This window comes from Bombyx mandarina, chromosome 04 (assembly GCF_030267445.1).
Source record: "Bombyx mandarina strain Sakado chromosome 04, ASM3026744v2".
NCBI lineage: Eukaryota > Metazoa > Arthropoda > Insecta > Lepidoptera > Bombycidae > Bombyx > Bombyx mandarina.
This window is the reverse complement of record NC_143211.1, coordinates 15,101,521-15,123,559: the sequence shown is the minus strand read 5'-3', so window position 1 is coordinate 15,123,559 and position 22,039 is coordinate 15,101,521. Positions and strand designations below refer to the sequence as shown.

General features: G+C 43.7%; 1 protein-coding gene and 1 long non-coding RNA gene across 3 annotated transcripts in view; both read left to right on the top strand.

The window, feature by feature from the left end:
• Positions 1-22,039, top strand: part of Pde1c (Phosphodiesterase 1c) — a 474,080-nt gene that overhangs the window by 59,517 nt on the left and 392,524 nt on the right. The window lies entirely within an intron of this gene.
• On the top strand, positions 19,166-21,694 carry LOC149503196 (uncharacterized). Its single transcript, XR_016325817.1, has 2 exons — positions 19,166-19,340; positions 21,437-21,694. It is a non-coding gene; the product is annotated as an uncharacterized LOC149503196 (long non-coding RNA).

Genomic DNA, 22,039 nt, shown 5'->3' with positions numbered 1-22,039 from the left:
CGATGTATTCACGGTCACTACACTGTCGAGCACAACTGTGAGTTCAGAGACGCAGCTCGCAAGCGGGCCACGGATCGGAAAGCACGTCCGCGCACGACCGAGTCGTGAGCGAGAATGATTTAAGATGTAAGTGATGTGAACGTATTTAAGCACCTTTGTGTACTCTAGTATGGACCTATGCTAAAAATCCTGGCTTTGTACATCTGTGATATGATTATGTTTTATCATTTATGTACTATACAAGAGGCACACCACGATTTCACTCGTCTCAAAAAAATTGGTAATTTAGAAGTAACGGTATTTTTTTCCGAGATGAAGAGTTGCTTTTGTCACTCTCTAGTTCATAAAAAATTAGTCAATTTGTAGATTAGTTAGTAAGTAAAATCACGAAACAGAGTAAACACTGATGAACACATGTATTATAGAGGTAATTATAATATAGATAATAAACTGTATATTTTATGAATAAGATCAGTCTTCAGATAAAGAAGTCATATTCAAATGATTTTTTCTTCAAGTTTATGGTATCCTGAGTAACTATTGGTAAACAATAAATTTTGATTCCCATACACATTATTACTGGTGGTAGGACTTCTTGTGAGTCCGCACGTGTGGGTACCACCACCCTGCCTATTTCTGCCGTGAAGCAGTAATGCATTTCGGTTTGAAGAGCGGGGCAGCCTTTGTAACTATACTGAGACCTTAAAACTTATATCTCAAGGTGGGTGGCGCGTTTACGTTGTAGATGTCTATGGGTTCCAGTAACCACTTAATATCAGGTGGGCTGTGAGCTCGTCCACCCATCTAAGCATAAAAAACCCCATTATTTATTACTTGAGATAATACAGTCATTCGTTACTCATAATATCCGCAAAGTAGCGCTTTATTCAATTAATTAGGCAACATTCACAAGTTTGTATTTGCCGAAGCCCGACTAACGGCTTCAAGAAACTTCAAAGAGGAATTATTATCGAAAACGATAACTAAATGAAGCGAACCAAGTTACTCAGATAAAACTGAAACATCTTAAGTTTCCGATTTGAAACTTAACCCTTAATCCTAACTACTTAACGAAAAAAATGTGCGGGCGTAGTTTCAGGCATACCTACTACAGTTTAAATAGATGTGTTTTTGAATACAATTGTTTTTATTTTTAAGCGTGATTATTTCCTACTAGTCAAACCCTTATCTTACCACCACTTATCTTGCCAATCCAGCTCTTATCTGGCCGGTGTTTTATTTGACTTTGACCCGATCCGTACCAAACTTTACAGATCACGTGCCAGGCCAATCTGAAGATTTCTTGAAAATATCATTGGAGTCGGTTTTTTTTTTCTTAGATGTGTTGACGAGCTCACAGCCCACCTGGTGTTAAGTGGTTACTGGAGCCCATATACATCCACAACGTAAATGCGCCACCCACCTTGAGATATAAGTTCTAAGATTTAGATTTTAATAGACCTAGAAAAAACATTTTTTTGCGCATCGAATATGGTTATTGCCTATCATTTATGTATAAAGCAGTTATTGTCGCTTAGTCACGTTTGCCTTTCAAGCGTCGATATATATGTATATTTCAAAATTCGTGGTTGTTGACTTAAATTTTCGGGCGACCACTGGGTTCGTTTTTAAGATCAAAAGTTCCGTGTCAGAAGCGTTCAAAGCCAATAGTGATTCGTGGGTTCGTTTCTACTAACCACTCCGTATATGTCAATAACATTGTGAGCCGTTTGTGTGGCATTGCTACCGTGACGTAGCTTGTATTCCATTATTACTCGTATTATTCACGTGTCCAGGTCTTATACCTTTAAACGAGCAATCCTTGTATATTAATATCTGATCTGAATCATGACCTGAATCACGGAAACGGCTCCAACGATTTTCATAAAATTTTATATACAGGGGATTTGGGGGGCGATAAATCGATCTAGCTACGATTTATTTTCAGAAAATGTTGTTTTATTCGTGTTTTCAGTAATCAACTCTTCCCAACATCTATTGGCGAATAATAATACTATTTTTCTTAATTGAGGGCAACTAACCACTTTAAAGATACAACAAGATGGCGTTACCAAAAAAAACATAACGAGCAAAGCTCGGCCATCATCTAGCTAGTTGAAAAGAAATATACTAATGTAGCGAAAACAAATCGTTAATCAATAAAAAAAAATACTAAATTTTAAAGTAGAATTATTAAATATAATTACAAATATTTGAGTGGACAGGGGTAAGTACTACATTTTTCGTATTTTTACTACGATTAAAACGTATTTTGACACGCGCTCTCCTTTTCTTACTAGCGGTTCCTGAGTGGAACACGGCTAAGGAAGAAAAATGTAGGAAGAGTTACATTAGCAGTAAGCAGCAATTTGGCTGTGTCCAGGTTACTACTCATGTTCATTAGCGATACAGTCACTACATATCATCGAGTGGACCGTATGCTCATCTCGAGCCCACTGAGTTTCTCGCCGGGTCTTCTCAGTGGGTCGCGTTTCCGATCTGGTGGTAGATTCTGGGAAGCACTGCTCTTGGTAGGGTCAGTGTAGGGTCAGTGTTAGCATCGCTCCAGTTTGAGTCCCGTGAGCTCACCTACTAGTTAAGTTTACGCTGAAATAGCCTCTCAAGGTCATCAGCTTAGGTAGGTAGGATAAAAAAAAGCTCATCTGCCAGCATTGTACTTCTAAGCTCGGACGGTGTATGTAGACGTTTCGTGTCACACTTTCCGTGTGATCAATTTAGTTCCCTCGGAGTTCGTCTCGTTGTCTCCTATTTTCCGGCACACAGTTCACAAGTAATAGTATTAAATAATATATAATTTAATGTTAGTTAATTAGAAACAAAATTTATATAATTAAATTACATTAAAAACTACTCACGTGAGGTGAATAAAATAAAATTCATTGAGGCGTTTGGCTCGACAGCAAAAACTATAATCACAATAACTTTTGTATTATGATGAGTTTTATAACCTAGCAGCGTAGCCTCCATCACAATTACCAGGTGACAATTAACAATGACAATTGCATCATCGTAGCATATGGCGGTAAATATCGTGGGGCCAGCTCTAGATACCAATCGATTTTTATTATTACCGTCAACCGTCCGCCAACGATAATCTATCTTAAACACCGACCTCACCACATTAAATCGTAAGTTTTTCTCATTCCGTATGTCCTGCAAAGCAACGGAATTAGCTTTCAGTAGCAATACCGGCGTAATATCCGACGCACACGACAGATCCGGGAACAGCCGAGTGAGTTTTGAATGATGTAAGGAAAATCGTTCTGCTATGCAATACTGCTTCGTTCGAGAGGAAAATTGGGGTTTACTTGTGAGCACGTAAATGGAGCGAGCCGTGTTAAGGCTTTTAGTGGAAGGTTTTATGTGAGACGAAGTTCTCTGGAAACGTTCGTGCAAAAGGTTGGCTTTGTTGTTTGTTTATAGGATTTTTCTTGGAGCACGTGGACAGATGAAACTCACGATCCACGTGGAAGTTATTACTGGACCTTGTTATTTGTGAGCTTACTGGTGGTAGGACCTCTTGTGAGTCCGCACGTGTAGGTACCACCACTCTGCCTATTTCTGCCTTCTGCCGTGAAGCAGTAATGCGTTTCGGTTTGGAGCGTAGGGCAGCCGTTGTAACTATACTGAGACCTTAGAACTCATATCTTAAGCTGGCTAGCCGCATTTACGTTGTGGATGTCTATGGACTCCGGTAACCACTAAACACCAGGTGGGCCGTGAGCTCATTCACCTATCGACGCACTAAAAAAAAATATAAAAAAGGTTGACTGAAAATATATACTAGTGCTGATAAAATTCAGTACAGAAATTGAAATGTAATTCGAATAAGGTAGCTTTTTTTGTAGTTTACACCACGTTTTATGTCTATACACACGCTAGGCTAGGTATAGGCATAGGCTAGGTAAGCCTTGAATCCCGCACTAAACCAAAGAGCGACTGAAAATCAGCGCTGTTTGATTCATTTACTTTGAACAGTATTAGCTGGGGCACCTCCTTTTGCCTTTTTACATTCTCGCTCACGACTCGGCCGTGCGCGGACGTGCTTTCCGATCCGTGGCCCGCTTGCGAGCTGCGTCTCTGAACTCACAGTTGTGCTCGACAGTGTAGTGACCGTGAATACATCGTGCGTACAATTCAGTAGTGCGGACGTGCCGATCCGTTGGTCGCTTGCGATCTGCGTATCGAGGTCCATTTTTGTGCGCCGTGTAACCGCGAACCCACCCTTACCAACTGCCTTTTTCAAGGCAAAACCAATCGCTACGTTCAGCTTCCTGTGGCACTCACAGGCTAGCGATTTCCTAACCCTTCCCAAAAACAACAGTCTTTTTCAAGACTAGACCCCCGCTCGCGATTCTGCCTGCTGTAGCACTATACAGCCCGAGCGGGTTCCTTTCCTTTTCCCCGCCGATTGCCGTTTTCACGGCATAGGCATTCCCCCCCCTGCTCCTTGCTGTCCTGCAGCACAGGGGGGTTACAAATCCTATCCGGGGCCTCGCCTTTCGGCGAGTTCAACAAAAGTCCCGAGGCCGCCCCCCCCGGGCAAGAAGACCGAAGATGAGCGAAGATTTTGTGTGCGACAGTGATAGTGCTAGGGACATTGTCGGGTTCCTCCGGGATAGGTACCCGTCAATTAGGGCCGAGTATCTCAGCTATAGGGCCTCTCGTGGCAATCCCTCCCCCCTCGCGTCCGTCGCCGCGTATTTCAACCGTGCCTCGGAGGCACGCCGCGCGCCCCCCGCCGCCGCGTTAAGTTCGAGCGCACGTTCCGACGATGCGGTTCACATAGCGCCTAGCGCTACCCCCACCCCCGCGCCCGCGTCGACTACGTCATCGCGCGTTTCGTCCGTCGCGACCTCGATCGTTTCGAGTTCAGGCTCCGATACCGAATCGGAGATGGATTTCGAATCCGCGTCAAGCCCTCAGCCTGGAACTTCGGATGGGTTCCAAACCGTAACGCGCGGTAAAAAGCGTACTCGCGCCGTGGAGTCCCGGAGCTCCACGACGAAGCAGACTAAATCCGCGACCGCCTCCCGCCCGCAGGTAGTCGTGACACCGGAGTCGGACTCCGCTCGCCGTGTAACCCCACCGCCGCGTCCCAAACCCGCGCCCGCTCCTAAAGTAGCTGCCCCGCCCCCGCTGATTCTCCAGGAAAAAACTGCGTGGAACCGCGTTTCCCAGGCCCTTCAGGCAAATAAAATTAATTATACCCATGCGCGTAACGTCGCGCATGGGATTCAGATAAAGGTCGCAACGCCGGGCGACCATAGGGCCCTCTCTTCATACCTCCGAAAGGAGAACATAGGTTTTCACACCTATGCTCTTCAGGAGGACCGCGAGCTCCGCGTAGTAATACGCGGAGTCCCAAAAGAGCTAGATATCGAGTACATTAAGGAGGATCTGACCGCTCAGTCCCTCCCGCTAGTTAGTGTGCACCGGATGCACAGTGGGCGGGGCAAACAGCCCTACAACATGATTCTAGTAGCGCTAGAACCCACTCCGGAGGCCAAAAAGAAGATCGCATGTCTCACGACAATTTGCGGCCTATCCGGGATCTCAATTGAAGCCCCCCATAGACGTGGCACTCCCGGGCAGTGCTACAGATGCCAGCTTTACGGCCACTCGGCTCGTAATTGCCACGCGCGCCCCCGCTGCGTAAAGTGCCTCGGCGACCACGCCACACTAGATTGCTCGCGTGTTAGGGAAACCGCGACCGAACCTCCAAGCTGTGTCCTATGCCTTAAGCAAGGGCACCCCGCGAACTACCGTGGATGTCCTAGGGCTCCGCGTAAACGTCCGATCCACCCAGCCCCCCGAACCGTCGGCCCAAAGACTTCGGCGCCTTCAGTGCCGAAACCCGCCTTCGTGCCGGCTGCAGTTCCCACGATGTCGGCGTGGAAAAAACCGCTGCCGTATACGAAGGCGGGAACGGAAACCGCACCCCCGCCCCCGCTCGTGACACGCCCCGCGCCCCAGCCCCTACTCGCACCTCGCCCCGCGCCCGCGTTCCGTCCCCCGCAACCCTCTGCCGCCAACGACTTCGCGCTCGTGCGTGACTTCGTCACCGCGGTCAACTTCGACCGTCTGCGATCGTTCGCTGACGCTATCCGTAGGTCGGTAACCCCCGAACAGCGGCTCGCGGCCGCTTTCGATCACATGGACGTTTACGAGTCCGTGTCGCGTACGTTATAAAATCTTTACCGGTAACCAATGGCGCAAAAAGGTAGAGAAAAACCGTATTCCCTTACGTTAGCATTCTACAATGCTAACGGACTCGCGCGGCAACGCGATCAAATTTTCGAATTCCTCCGCGATAATCTTGTAGATATTCTATTAGTGCAGGAAACCTTTCTGAAGCCCTCGCGTCGCGACCCAAAAGTCGCGAATTACGTCATGGTTAGGAATGACAGACTCACCGCCTCCAAAGGCGGGACTGCCATTTACTATAGGCGGGCCCTGCACGTTGTCCCTCTCGATACTCCCTCGCTCTCACATATCGAGGCGTCAGTGTGCCGTATCTCGCTGACGGGACACCAGCCGATCGTCATCGCATCCGTTTATCTCCCCCCGGACAAGCCCCTTCTGAGCAGTGACATCGAGTCACTGTTCGGCATGGGAGACTCCGTCATCCTGGCAGGCGATTTAAATTGCCACCACACTAGGTGGAACTGCCATCGTACTAACGTTAACGGTAGGCGTCTCGACGCGTTTATAGACGACCTCACCTTTGAAATAGTCGGTCCCCCAACTCCAACATGTTATCCGTATAACATCGCGCTCCGTCCGAGCACTATAGACCTGGCATTGCTTAGGAACGTAACTCTGCGCTTGCGTTCCATCGAAGCAATGTCAGAGCTCGACTCAGACCACCGACCTGTCGTTATGCAGCTCGGTCGCCCCCACAACCCAGTCACTGTTACGAGGACCATGGTGGATTGGAATAAGCTGGGCACGTGCCTAGCCGACACCGCTCCGCCAATCCTCCCTTACGGCCCGGATTCGAATCTATCCCCCGAGGACACCGTCGAATCCATAAACATCATTACCGATCACATATCTTCCGCGATCATTAGATCTTCTAAAGAAGTCGATGTGGAGGACAGTTTCCACCGCATCAGACTGTCCCCCGATCTTAGGAATCTCTTAAGAGTTAGGAACGCGGCAATCCGGGCCTACGATCGTCTTCCCACGCATTCAAACCGGATTCGGATGCGTCGTCTACAACGCGAAGTCCACTCCCGCTTAAGCGACGCGCGTAACGATAATTGGCATAGTTATTTAGAACAACTCGCGCCCTCCCACCAAGCATACTGGCGACTAGCTAGGACTCTCAAATCCGAAACTACCGCTACTATGCCTCCCCTCGTACGCCCTTCAGGCCAACCACCGGCATTCGATGACGATGACAAGGCTGAGCTGCTGGCCGATGCACTGCAAGAGCAGTGCACCACCAGCACTCAACACGCGGACCCCGAACACACCGAGTTAGTCGACAGGGAGGTCGAGCGCAGAGCTTCCCTGCCGCCCTCGGACGCGTTACCCCCCATTACCACTGACGAAGTCAGAGACGCGATCCACAACCTACAACCTAGGAAGGCACCCGGCTCCGACGGCATCCACAACCGCGCGCTTAAACTCTTGCCAGTCCAACTGATAGCAATGTTGGCTACAATTTTAAATGCTGCTATGACGCACTGCATCTTTCCCGCGGTGTGGAAAGAAGCGGACGTTATCGGTATACATAAGCCGGGCAAACCGACAAACGAAACTTCTAGTTACCGTCCGATTAGTCTCCTCTCGACGATAGGAAAAATTTACGAACGGCTCCTTAAGAAACGCCTCTGGGATTTTGTTACCGCGAACAAAATTCTCATAGACGAACAGTTCGGATTCCGCTCAAAACACTCGTGCGTACAACAAGTGCACCGCCTCACGGAGCACATTCTGATAGGACTAAATAGGCGTAAACAAATCCCGACCGGCGCCCTCTTCTTCGACATCGCGAAGGCGTTCGACAAAGTCTGGCACAACGGTTTAATTTATAAACTGTACAACATGGGAGTGCCAGACAGACTCGTGCTCATCATACGAGACTTCTTGTCGAACCGTTCGTTTCGATATCGAGTAGAGGGAACTCGTTCTCGTCCCCGTCAACTGACCGCCGGAGTCCCGCAAGGCTCCGCGCTCTCCCCGTTATTATTTAGTTTGTATATCAATGATATACCCCGGTCTCCGGAGACCCATCTAGCGCTCTTCGCCGATGACACGGCTATCTACTACTCGTGTAGGAAGATGTCGCTGCTTCATCGGCGACTCCAGATCGCAGTAGCCACCATGGGACAGTGGTTCCGGAAGTGGCGAATAGACATCAACCCCACGAAAAGCGCAGCGGTGCTCTTCAAAAGGGGTCGCCCTCCGAACATCACTTCGAGCATCCCACTCCGTAGTAGGCGCGCAAACACCTCCGCCGTTAGTCCCATCACTCTCTTTGGCCAGCCCATTCCATGGGTCTCGAAGGTCAAATATCTAGGCGTCACCCTCGACAGAGGGATGACATTCCGTCCCCATATAAAAACGGTACGCGACCGCGCCGCGTTTATTCTAGGACGACTCTATCCAATGCTTTGTAGTCGAAGCAAACTGTCCCTCCGTAATAAGGTAACTCTCTACAAAACTTGTATACGCCCCGTCATGACGTATGCAAGCGTAGTGTTCGCTCACGCAGCCCGCACCAACTTGAAATCCCTTCAGGTTATTCAATCACGATTCTGCAGGATAGCCGTCGGAGCGCCTTGGTTCCTTAGGAATGTGGATCTCCACGACGACCTGGAGCTCGACTCCCTTAGTAAGTATCTACAGTCGGCATCGCTGCGCCATTTTGAGAAGGCGGCACGACATGAGAACCCTCTCATCGTAGCCGCTGGAAATTACATACCCGACCCAGTAGACCGAATGGTAAACCGTCGACGTCGCCCAAAGCACGTCATTACGGATCCTCCTGATCCATTAACGGTGCTTTTAGGCACCACAAGCACCGGTCACCGTCCTCGTCGAACCCGTCGCTTGCGACGAAGGGTTCGACGAGCGAACTAACCCATAGACACAGCCCACTGAGTTTCTCGCCGGATCTTCTCAGTGGGTCGCGTTTCCGATCCGGTGGTAGATTCTGCGAAGCACTGCTCTTGCTAGGGTCAGTGTTAGCAACTCTCCGGTTGAGCCCCGCGAGCTCACCTACTAACGTTAGGGCGAAGCTGAAATAGCCTCTCAAGGCTATCAGCATAGGTAGGGAAAAAAAAAAAAAAAATTGCCTTTTTTATATTCTTTTATTTATCTAAATATCTTTATATAAGTATACTAGCGACCCGCCGTCGCTTCGCTTCAGAAACTGTAATTTATTATTGATTTCTCCACTATTTAATAGATGCTATTACGCATATAAACATTTCTCTTCAATCACTCTATCTATTAAAAAAAAACGCATCAAAATCCGTAGTGTAATTTTCAAGATTTAAGCATACATAGGGATATAGGGACAGAGAAAGCGACTTTGCTTTATACTACGTAGCGATATTTCTTCTGTGCGTGTGCTTGTCACTGAACTCCTAAGCGGCTGGATTAATTTGAATGTTTTTTTTTTGTATGTGTTTGGGTGGCACCCTGGATGGCTTAGATTCACAAATCAGCCCGGCGGATGGCACTGCAGTCGGGCTCTAGGTTATTTATTTATACTACAACTAAACGGCTGGATCGACTTGAATGAATTTTTGCAGGACAACGTCTGTCGGGATTTTATTGTTATGTACAAAGGTTTTATTATCGAATTTCTATGAATTTCGGTAAATACTGAAAAACGACGGGCCTACGCCAAGTGGAGTTCATTTTCAGTTTTAGTTTCATCTGATGTTTCGTCCTGCAAAAACTTCCGAACAATCCGGCGCGTATTTAAAATTGTGGCTTTTCGCATGTTAAAAAATATATTTTTGGGTAATTTAATAGTTTGATGGAGTGGTGAAGGTACTTTGGTATGACTCCAGTGCTGGAAAGCACCAGCGGCACAATATATGCTTTATTAATTTTCTGAGCTCTAGTAATTTCTTCCTTTAATCTATATATAAATACGTGAAGCAAAAACTTTGTATCCCTTTTAACGAAAATTGCGCGGACGGAGGAGTATGAAATTTTCCACACTTATAGAGAATATAGAGAAGAAGTGCACAATGCTAATATATTTTTTAAATAATGCATAAAATATATATTAAATCAATAAAGAAAACATTACACACACTACATACCATGTATTTGACGCACACACGCATGCATACTATTTATTGTCAAACTTTTGTTCTTGACGTCTGTGGTCAAATTGAGAAGAGATTAAATATTGTTTGTCTTTGTTAATATTTTTTATAGTGTAGTCTTGGCGAAATTTGTGATTATAGAAGTATAAAATACAATCATAATAGTGTACAAACTTACAATTCCAATTAATTATAGTCGAATTTCGACTACTGTGGGACCTCTAGTTATTATTATTATTTTAACTACATTTCCGACTTAAATTTATCACTTAACTCGTGATATACGCTTGACCAAACCCCTTCGGGCTAGATGCATACTGGTCTAAGTTTGATCCTCCAGGGCATATCGTGAGTTGGGTTGTATCGGCTCATTCGCAAATTGATTTACCCTCGGTAGCCCAAGGGACGTCGATTATACACCTCGCTTGATGTTCGCTTAGCGCAAAGTTTACACTGATATAACATTATGGTGTATTTATAGTCGGACTAAAGCTATTTAAATCTGTAGCTTATGTTTTGTAAAGTAAATATTACATTCAAATATAGTAGGGTTTTTGTTTATTGCACTGATTATATAGTCAGGTCCATCTAGCCACGCATCCACATTCAAATATCAGGTAGAGCTTTCTATTATGTTGTTTAAAGGTGGTAGGGCCTCTTGTGAGTCCGCATGGGTAGGTTTCACCACCCTGCTTATTTCTGCCGCGAAGCATTAATGCGTTTCGGTTTGAAGGGTAAGGCAGCCATTGTAACTATACTTGAGAACTTAGAACTTATATCTCAAGGTGGGTGGTGCATTTGCGTTGTAGATGTCTATGGGCTCCAGTAACTACTTAACACCAGATGAGCTGTGAGCTCGTCCACCAAACTAAGCAATAACAAAAATAACAAAAAATACTGGAACACCGGGTCGCTCGGCAATAAAACATTGCAACTAGAATCGGGTCAACAATAAAATAAACAAAAGCTAAAGGCTGAATCGAACGTTCAATTAGATGGAGATAAAGTTGTACGTGATAATAATTTTGTATATACATTAAGATGAATGTTCAAAGAAAAATATGAGCTTAAAGCGTATTGCGTTCCGGATTTAAGGGTGGGGCAGCTGCTCAACAATTGACACCTCCAACTTATGTCTCAAGATGAATGAATGTTCGTCATATTGTATTTATGAGCTCTTTACCACATAAGGTCTAACCTCTAAAAACGCCATACATAAGACCCAAAATTTCAGTAAAAGTGACCTATAATGACGACAATGAATCGCCAACAAAATAGTCGCTAGGCAACATACTGGGAAACAGCTGGACTCGTGCGAGCATTTAAACTTTTTCCTCACAACACCGTATACCAATCGGATCGCAGTTTATCATTCGGTTCATTGGTTTGCGAAACTGATCGCCATTCAGTTTTTTCCTATATTGTTTTTCACCAGACAAATCGATCGGTTTTTATTAGTATTAGTTAGACTATTATATTAGACTATGTTATTTGTATTCATGAAAATTAGTGTACACGCGATCACCACGATTCAAATACACTTTACGTATTAAAAGAACTGTCTTTCTTCATTTTCATTTTATTCATAAGTCTAAGGTTTATGTCAATAGTCATTAAGCAACAAGAGAAAAAATCGGTTAACTAAAAAAAGAGAAAATGATTCTCAATATTTTGCCTTGGCCTATTAATAACATGTCGTCGTGGCCGACTATATATTATCATCATGCTCGTGGCCACTCATTATGGGATTAATGCGGGAATTTGGGCGGGAAAGTACTGTTCTTGATATTAAGAGCTTTACAAATGATCACGACTTATAACACAGTTCCTAGGCTTACTACGATCAAATACATAACAGGGCAGAGTGCAGTCTGCTCGCCACTTTTATTGCCCTTGTAGGCAGACGAGCATATGGCTCACCTGATGGTGATTGGTTACGGTCGCCCATGGACTTCAGCAATGCCAGGGGCAGAGCCAAGCCGCTGCCTACCAGCCAAGCCGCTGCCTACCCATTATATTAGTTTTTTGTTTCCTATATTCTATTCCACCTAGACTTACCCATAACACGTACACACTAAACAGGACAGAGCACAGTCTATTTGCCATTTTTATATTATTCTATCCCATTTAGACTTCTATAGGGTTACAAATTTTGTGTCTCGTTGAAAACATTAACTCATTACCCTGTTTCAATAGGAAATAAAAAACCCAATGATATTTAAGAGTATTTGTCCGGTACCATAAGTGCCGAAATTACATGTGAACACACTTAAAACCAAATGTAATGTAATGTAATGTAATGTAATGCAATGTAATATATTGTAATGTAATGTAATTAACAAAGATCGATAATCGAACGCAGATGCGTCGTTTACTAATCTATCTCGCTGGCCACTCGACTATAGAAACAATTAATTTTAATTATTAAGTTTGGTCGGGTACAGCAGTATATATTGAAGATATTTGAGATGAAAATATAAATTTCTATTCATTCTTTACGGAGCAGGTGCGTTTTGTTACCAATGAAACTTTCAGACCGTCTTCAATACGATTTACAAGTTTTATACGACCGATTGCCACCATTCGAGCACTCATAAAAGTTCGGAGAGGCCACTTTAGAAAATAATTTGTTCTGACGTAATTTATCGGGAAAATTGATAATGAATATAATATTCTTTGAATTTAATTGATTGCCTATCTCAATAATTATGGCAATAATCTTAATAAATAAAAATAATTGAACATAAATCAATTCATACAGTAGAACAAATCTTCTAATGCACTTAAAGGAGGCACAGTTCCCAAGATACTGGCTGCGTTACCTAGTTGGACAGCCAATATTCTTTGTCTTCATCACTACATAGTATAAAACAAAGTCACTTTCTCTGTCCCTATACCTGTCCTTATGTATGCTTAAATCTTTAAAACTACGCAACGGATTTTGATGCGGTTTTTTTAATAGATAGAGTGATTGAAGAAGAAGGTTCATATGTATAATAATATCCATTAAATAGTAGAGAAATCAATAATAAATTATAATTTCCGAAGCGAAGCGTGGGCGGCTAGTTATTAATATTTATCTAAAGTGTAGTCTGGCGAAGTCTGTGATTATAGAAGTATAATATTCTTTGACAATATCATATCACACACTATATTACTCACCACACTATCATAATAGTGTACAAATTTATAATTTCAAATAATTATAGTCAAATTTCGACTCCCGAGCGACCACTAGTACAAATAAATACAAGCACCAAATCAAACAGAAAAGCCAGCGGTTTAACAAATCACAGTGAAATACACCGAAACAGGCTCCGTACCCGACTGGATTACAAAGTGTAATGAGACCGAGCGTCTATTCGCATTGACTTTAATAGACGGTACCCACGTCTAAAATTCACAAATTAGGGTTAAACATCCGATAGTAATGAACCAGGAATGGTCTTATTAATAATAATAAGTCTCATTCTACCCAGCTCTACAAAAAATTCCGAGCTCACGGGCTCAACTTTAGAGACATTGCTAACACTAGAATCTCGGGGTGGGACCTGATCTGTCGGCGGAACAGTATGGCTTCCGAGAGGGCCGCTCAACGGTGGACGAGATCCTTCGCGTGCGGGCCCTCTCGAAGGAGGCCATCTCCAGGGGCGGGGTGGCTTTGGCGGTGTCACTCGATATCGCCAATGCATTTAACACCCTGCCCTGGTCCGTGATAGGGGCGGCGCTAGAAAGACACGGAGTGCCCCCCTACCTTCGCCGGCTGGTGGGTTCCTACTTGGAAGACAGATCGGTCACATGTACCGGACACGGTGGGATCGTGCACCGGTTCCCGGTCGTATGCGGTGTTCTACAGGGGTCGGTGCTCGGCCCTCTTTTGTGGAATATCGGGTATGACTGGGTGCTGAGGGGTGCCCTCCTCCCGGGCCTGAGCGTAATCTGTTACGCAGACGACACGTTGGTCGTGGCCCGGGGAGGGAGTTTTGCTGAGTCTGCCCGTCTTGCCACCGCTGGGGTGGCGCATGTCGTCGGCAAAATCAGGAGATTGGGCCTCGACGTGGCGCTCAGTAAATCCGAGGCCATGTGGTTTCACAGGCCCCGGAGAGTGCCACCTGTCGATGCCCATATCGTGGTTGGAGGCGTCCGTATCGGGGTCGGGGTGCAGCTGAAGTATCTTGGCCTCATTCTGGACAGTCGTTGGACCTTCCGTGCTCACTTTCAGAACCTGGTCCCTCGTTTGTTGGGGGTGGCCGGCGCGTTAAGCCGGCTTCTGCCCAACATCGGGGGGCCTGACCAGGTGACGCGCCGTCTCTATACAGGAGTGGTTCGATCAATGGCTCTATACGGGGCGCCCGTGTGGGGCCAGTCCCTGGCCGTGGGGGTGCCGAGGCTGCTGCAACAGCCGCAACGCACCATCGCGGTCAGGGTCATTCGTGGTTGTCGCACCATCTCCTTCGAGGCGGCGTGTGTACTGGCTGGGACGCCGCCTTGGGTTCTGGAAGCGGAGGCGCTCGCCGCTGACTATCAGTGGCGGGCTGACCTTCGTGCCCGGGGCGTGGCGCGTCCCAGCCCCAGTGTGGTCAGAGCGCGGAGGGCCCAATCTCGGCGGTCCGTGCTGGAATCATGGTCCAGGCGGCTGGCCGATCCTTCGGCTGGTCGTAGGACCGTCGAGGCGATTCGCCCAGTCCTTGTGAATTGGGTGAATCGTGACAGAGGACGCCTCACTTTCCGGCTCACGCAGGTTCTCACTGGGCATGGTTGCTTCGGTGAGTTCCTGCACAGGATCAGAGCCGAGCCGACGGCAGAGTGCCACCATTGTGATTGCGACTTGGACACGGCAGAGCATACGCTCGTCGCCTGCCCCGCATGGGAGGGGTGGCGCCGTGTCCTCGTCGCAAAAATAGGAAACGACTTGTCGTTGCCGAGTGTTGTGGCATCGATGCTCGGCGACGACGAGTCGTGGAAGGCGATGCTCGACTTCTGCGAGTGCACCATCTCGCAGAAGGAGGCGGCGGGGCGCGTTAGAGACGCGCAAGCCCGCCGCCGTCGAGCGGGGGCCAGGGAGGCGGATCTCGCCCAAGCCCTGGCCCTCTAAGTGTTTCGCGTCCCCCTCATATGTCGGTCTGGGGACCGGCGAGGGGGACCTAAGAAGACATCGTGCAAGCTGCTCTGCACGCGTTTTACGCAAGAGCATCCGGGTGATGGAAAGCCGGCTATCCTCGACCCACGCTGGTTCTGACCCAGCGGGGTATTCCGTAGGATAGCTCACTCTAACCGGCGCCATCTAGGCGGGCTCCGGATAGCCTGCCGACCGAGAGGGCTGGTGGTCGTGGCGCCGACGACCGCCAGTCCGGCGTCCCGAGGGGGAGGGTGATGGGAGAGATGTGCTCCGCACTAAACACTTCACTTTCCCCCCTTTGCCTTTTCATGAGTTCTGTCTCATGTGAGGTTTGGACGTTGGTTGTTGAGCGACAGGAGGTTTTAGTCGGTTCGACTCCGACATGCTCCGCCCGCCGTCCCCAGTGGAGGGCGGAAGTCCGGCGATTTCCTCCTGACCAAAAAAAAAAAGAACACTAGAATCTCAGAATCTATCAGCGGCTCCGAATCGCGATCCACTGAGAAGATCCGGCGAGAAACTCAGTGAGCAACGATGTGGCATTATCCACTTGGGAAAGAACTAGAAATTTCAAAAGGGGCGATAAATATGAACACAAGCCACAAGCATGTAAACATACAACTGTTTTTTATAACAAATATTGGAAGGAAAACTTTTTTAAAACTACAGTATTATTTGAATTTAATTAATGAAAATTAAATGTAACAACGTAATGTAAGCGTACCACGACCAATCGATCTGAAACTTGGTCATTAGTTGCGGGATCTAGTGAAATACATTTAGGCACAAAATTGGATAGTTTCCCAAGCGGCTAATAATGCAAGCAACAAATTTGTGAAATAAAACCTTTCCATTTTAAACAAGACTTTTTCACTATACAGGGTTTTCCTGTTGATGATACGGATATACCTCAATTAAAAAAAGGCAAGGTTAATGTTTGGCTCTATCCATCTCAAGACCTAAGACCTGAGTCCCAATTGCAATCTTCCTTTTAAACTGGAAGGCTTTGGGACAAAATCACAGTATTCATAGTATCCACCCATGCAGAATTTTCAGTTCGATGTGAGTAGAACGAATGCTGCCTTATAACAGAATTTATGCAGCTTAATATAATCTGTGGGTTTTTATTTTTACCTAATTAATGCTTTTATAGTGAAATTTTATCACTATTACGTGTCTGTGCATATTTATTAATGGTAAAATAGAACTTTAAATTAAATCATTAAGAAAAATAGTTTAAATATCTGATAAGTATGAATATCATATTTGTAGCAAAAATAATGATTGGAAATGCCTTATAGACGAGCGCTATTTGAACTATTCGCAGTAAGGTCATTTGGATCTCGAACAAATTTCGCTTTTATATACATACTAGCGACCCGCCCTCGCTTCGCTTCGGAAATATTAAAACACAAATGAAACAAAAAAAATAAATAAAAAATAAAATAAAAAAAGTAGCCTATGTTCATCAGGGACAATGTCGGCTTCTAATGGAAAAAGAATTTTTCAAATCGGTCCAGTAGTTTCGGAGCCTATTCGAAACAAACAAACAAACAAATCTTTCCTCTTTATAATATTATTATATATTATATTATATTATATTAGTACATATAACAAACGGTTACGGCGTCTAGGTAAAACGCAAAACCAGATACCTGGTTTGTTTCCACAAACTCGGCTACACAAATTGCTGTTTAATTCCATTAAAATTATCTCGGTTGTGTGCTGTCAGACTTTGTTACATATTCGTGGGTCTGTTTGTACTTTATAATTGCTAACATTATTGTGAATCATTTCGGAGTTTTCTGAAATGAGTCACGCTATGCTTTTGCTGTTTGGTTTTTTTAAAAGAAGCCGCTAACTATTGTCGCATCTTCTAGATCTATCGGCGGAGGGACTAAAGAAAGTAAGGAAGGTAAGGAAAGTTTAAAATCAGATTAATGTTTCGGGACCGAAATAAGGAAATCTACTCTTGCGATTGTATTGCGACGTAAATTGAGTAACTCTATCGGTTTGGTAATTAAATTAGGTACTTTACTCCGTAAATTATAATCAACAAATGAAATAGTTAAATGTTTTAAATAATAATATACTAAAAATAACTTTAAAAAAATATCATGGAACCTTAACAGTTTTTTTTTGTTATTTTATTGACTCATTGGACCTCGTGGTCCTGTTTTTTTTATTGCTTAGATGTCTGGACGAGCTCACAGCCCACCTGGTGTTAAGTGGTTACTGGAGCTCATAGACATCTATGACGGAAATGCGCCACCCACCTTGAGATATAAGTTCTAAGGTCTCCGTATAGTTACCACGGCTACCCCACCTTTCAAACCGAAACGTATTACTGCTTCACGGCAGAAATGGGCAGGGTGGTGGTAGCCGTGCGGACTCACAAAAGGTCCTACCACCAGTTAAGTGGTAACCGAAAACTGTCGACATAACATCATGGAAGCAACCAAGAACCTTGATATATTAGACAAATAAGCTTCAAGAAATAAATAAATATTCGTTAAAGTTTCACTCACGTAAACTGATTAAGATTATCTAACGCAATCTGAAAAAAACCTAAAAGAGCCGCCAAGAAACAGTTTAAGGCCCGGATTTAACTGTAAGATTTATGTCCGGGACATAAAGCGTTTTAAGGATGCCTCCCTCTGTTTCAATTACCCGGGTTCCAGAAAATATGCTTCCACCATCTTATTACATCACGTATAACGTTCTCAAGCTTGTGCTTGAACTTGGGGGATCAATCTTTACGACACTTTGAAAGTTTCAAGATGTCCCGCCGATGAAGGAAGCCCTTTTATGTGATGTTTGTAATCTAGACCGCTGACAGGTTTGGAATAGTTCATATAGAGAATTTTATTTCGTGCAAATATAACCTATCAATATCTTTATTTATTTATTAGTGACTGATCGAGTGATCTGATGATAGTGATTGATCTCCGCATGACAATAAGCACTGAGCAATAAGCCCGTATGTGTAGTGTTATCGAGCAACACTTCCGGCCTCACATAATTAATTATTTACGAACTTAGGAAATATATAGAACTTATTATTGTCTTATAATATAATTAGTAATTTCATAATCAAGTAAATAGTTCATTCATATTTCTTTATACTTATAATATTTTATTGGCGCCTTCCGCTTGACAGCTTCCGGCGCAATAAACCTTACGGCGCAATAAGCCTTAATGCTATTTATGTTACATAATTCGATATTATTAAATAATAATTGTACGTAAATAATCAGCAGAATAATTAAGATGAACAATGTTTAATATTACCTACTAAGTTTGTATTTAAATAGGTCAAGATGATTGTATAAATACCGGCGGTTAGCATATCTCGATTGCATTTCGTATTCTACCCACTGTAACGTGTACTAAAGAGAATATAATATTTCGTGTGGATGTAAATTGTCTCAATTGTCTCCGCCACCCTGAGGATCCGTTTATACTTCAGAAGCGGGATTATGCCAGGCCCATACATTGACGGATTTGAGACCGCTGAGAAACACAGGCGATACAAAATGCGACGTGTCACCCAAACCGATGCGGAGGTTATTCCAACGTTCCGGCCGGATGAAAAATCTAGCAACGTCAAGGGATGGCTGCACAAGATCGACCAGTTGGAACACGTGTATGGATGGGACAACAAAGACAGATGTCTTCGTGGGTCGGCTAGAGAATGTGCGATACACCGCAACTACACTAAACATCTGCGACTGGCTACCACATGGAGAAGAGAAGGTGCTGTTGCTCCAGTTGCAAGAGGGACCGACTTTCAACCGAAGAAAAGTTACGCCTGCCGAAGAGAAGGTCGCGCTGCGAGGTGTGCCATCGCCCGGGACACTACGTCGGCCAGCTGATGGTATGCGGCCAGCTCTTCACACCCAAAAGTGAGTAATATCTTATTTATAACATACAGCATATGCATAGATTTGCACAAAAAGATAGTGTTAATTAATGGCTCTAGTCTCATTGCATACATAGACACTGGCAGCGAATTAAATATTCTGTGTGGCATATGCTGATAAGTTAAAAAATTAAAGATTAAGTCTTCCGTGGTTACAATGAAAGGTTTTGGAGGCGCATACCCGTCGACCTCTTTAAGAACGTCCCCCGTGAATGTTCATATAGACAACATTATTGTGGCTTTGTGGAAATAACGAATTACGACATCGCTGATATAGATTTAATAATCGAAGAATCATGATAAATCACCCTAATATCAATATCACAAAATTCTGTTAAATTCGTGGGTAGTAGTGATACTTTTAATAGTACTCTTAGTGAGATAACATTACATGACAGACTTGTCGAATGTATTTAGGACACAGCTGTATAATACCACAGTAAAGTGCTGCTTTGGTACAAGTTTATCTCAATATTAACACTAATGAAACATTTCTTGTGAATTCTATATATTATGAGCTGGGCTGTATATCCTATTTTGGGTGGACTTGTAAGGTCGAAAGATTGCTTTTTAAAAAATAATTAATATCTGAGACAAAATCATTGAATGGAAATATAATTGATTAATAAGCACGCGTGGAAATTATAACACAAAATCAAACTACTTCAGGATAGAGGCTGCATAAGTTATAAATAAAATCTGTGTGATGTACAACTGATGAAATCTGTGTGATCTACAACTGATGAAATCTGTGTGATCTACAACTGATGAAATCTGTGTGATCTACAACTGATGAAATCTGTGTGATCTACAACTGATGAAATCTGTGTGATCTACAACTGATGAAATCTGTGTGATCTACAACTGATGAAATCTGTGTGATCTACAACTGATGAAATCTGTGTGATCTACAACTGATGAAATCTGTGTGATCTACAACTGATGAAATCTGTGTGATCTACAACTGATGAAATCTGTGTGATCTACAACTGATGAAATCTGTGTGATCTACAACTGATGAAATCTGTGTGATCTACAACTGATGAAATCTGTGTGATCTACAACTGATGAAATCTGTGTGATCTACAACTGATGAAATCTGTGTGATCTACAACTGATGAAATCTGTGTGATCTACAACTGATGAAATCTGTGTGATCTACAACTGATGAAATCTGTGTGATCTACAACTGATGAAATCTGTGTGATCTACAACTGATGAAATCTGTGTGATCTACAACTGATGAAATCTGTGTGATCTACAACTGATGAAATCTGTGTGATCTACAACTGATGAAATCTGTGTGATCTACAACTGATGAAATCTGTGTGATCTACAACTGATGAAATCTGTGTGATCTACAACTGATGAAATCTGTGTGATCTACAACTGATGAAATCTGTGTGATCTACAACTGATGAAATCTGTGTGATCTACAACTGATGAAATCTGTGTGATCTACAACTGATGAAATCTGTGTGATCTACAACTGATGAAATCTGTGTGATCTACAACTGATGAAATCTGTGTGATCTACAACTGATGAAATCTGTGTGATCTACAACTGATGAAATCTGTGTGATCTACAACTGATGAAATCTGTGTGATCTACAACTGATGAAATCTGTGTGATCTACAACTGATGAAATCTGTGTGATCTACAACTGATGAAATCTGTGTGATCTACAACTGATGAAATCTGTGTGATCTACAACTGATGAAATCTGTGTGATCTACAACTGATGAAATCTGTGTGATCTACAACTGATGAAATCTGTGTGATCTACAACTGATGAAATCTGTGTGATGTACAACAAACAAAAGGTGTGTGATGTACAACAAACAAAAGGTGTGTGATGTACAACAAACAAAAGGTGTGTGATGTACAACAAACAAAAGATGTGTGATGTACAACAAACAAAAGGTGTGTGATGTACAACAAACAAAAGGTGTGTGATGTACAACAAACAAAAGGTGTGTGATGTACAACAAACAAAAGGTGTGTGATGTACAACAAACAAAAGGTGTGTGAATTAGATAATATAAGATATAATTACTGCTTAAACATGTAAATTTCAGGTGCCAAACACCAGCGACAAAGCAGGCGCCAATAGCAGCGCTGATCGCCGTGGGACACGGCATACACAGGATGGCCGAATGTTATCGAGCAACACTTCCATCCTCACATAATTAATTATTTACGAACTTAGGAAATATATAGAACTTATTATTGTCTTATAATATAATTAGTAATTTCATAATCAAGTAAATAGTTCATTCATATTTCTTTATACTTATAATATTTTATTGGCGCCTTCCGCTTGACAGCTTCCGGCGCAATAAACCTAACGGCGCAATAAGCCTTAATGCTATTTATGTTACATAATTCGATATTATTAAATAATAATTGTACGTAAATAATCAGCAGAATAATTAAGATGAACAATGTTTAATATTACCTACTAAGTTTGTATTTAAATAGGTCAAGATGATTGTATAAATACCGGCGGTTAGCATATCTCGATTGCATTTCGTATTCTACCCTTATAATATTTTATTGGCGCCTTCCGCTTGACAGCTTCCGGCGCAATAAACCTTACGGCGCAATAAGCCTTAATGCTATTTATGTTACATAATTCGATATTATTAAATAATAATTGTACGTAAATAATCAGCAGAATA